We start from the raw sequence: 1,291 nt of genomic DNA, 5'->3' as shown, positions 1-1,291 counted from the left end.
CCTCTCTGACGTTAAACTGATGCCCTCTAGTCTGTGATTGCCCAAACCTGGGGAAAAAAGACTAAGTGCATTCACTCTGTCCATCCTTCCCATGGTCTTATACACTTCTACCAGATCCCCCCTCAGTTTCATACACGCAAAAGTAAAAACTCCTAGCTTGCACAACCTCTCCCCGTAACTCAGACCATTGAGTCGTTTGCAACAACCTTGTGAATTTCTTCCGCACTATTTCCCGTTTAATAACACCCTTCCTATAGCAAAGTGAACAAAATTGAACATAATGCTACCCCAGTGGCCTCACCAGCATCCTATATATCTGCAACACAACTCCCTAATTTTGATAATCAGTGAAATACACTGATTAAGGCCAATGTGCCAAAAGCTTTCTTCACTGCCTGTCTACCTCTGAATCAACTTTCAGAGAACCATGCACCTGAATTCCAAGGTCCCTCTGTTCCACTACACTCCTTATGACACACCATTCACCATGAAACTCCAACCTTGATTTAATTTTCTAAAATGCTAAAACTTACAATGATCTATATTAAACTCCATTTGCCATTTCTCAGCCCACTTCCCCAGCTGATCAAGGTACTGCTGTAATTTCTGAAATTTCTGATAACTTTCCTGACTCTCCATGATGTTGCCTATTTTAGTGTCATTTTCAAACTTACAAATCATGCCTGTACATTCTCATCTAAATCATAGATATATGTAATATGTAGTGGTCCCAGCACCAATCCGTGAGGCATTCCAATAGCCACAGGCCTCCAGTCTGACAAGCATTCTTCCAGTATTACACTCTCCTTCCCACCATCAACGCAAATTTGTATCTAATTTGCCACCCCCCACTCAATTCCAGTGATATAATCTTCCAGAATAGAGTACCTTGTGGAACCTTATTGAAGGTCTTACTGGAATCCGTCTAGACTACGTATACCACCCTGCCCTCCTCAACGTTGCTGGCCACTTCATCAAAGAACTCCAACAAATGTGTGAGTCATTCTCTGCCATGCACAAAACCGTGCTGGCTTTGATGAAGGGCTTTTGCCCGAAACATCGATTTTCCTGCTCCTTGGATGTTGCCCGACCTGCTCTGCTTTTCCAGCACCATTCTAATCTTTCTCCGAATCACACACTGTCATTCCAAATGCATGTATATTTTATCTATCAGAATCTTTTCGAGTAACTTACCTACTAGATTTTAGGTTTACCGGTCTTTAGTTCCCAGGTTTTTCTTTGTAGCCTTTCTTGAATACGGGCTGAGCATTCGCTGTCCTCAGTCGTCCCG

The sequence above is a fragment of the Chiloscyllium plagiosum genome, unplaced genomic scaffold, assembly GCF_037043375.1.
Source record: "Chiloscyllium plagiosum isolate Xiang-an unplaced genomic scaffold, Cpla_swu_hap1 HiC_scaffold_31, whole genome shotgun sequence".
NCBI lineage: Eukaryota > Metazoa > Chordata > Chondrichthyes > Orectolobiformes > Hemiscylliidae > Chiloscyllium > Chiloscyllium plagiosum.
This window is presented reverse-complemented; position numbering follows the sequence as displayed.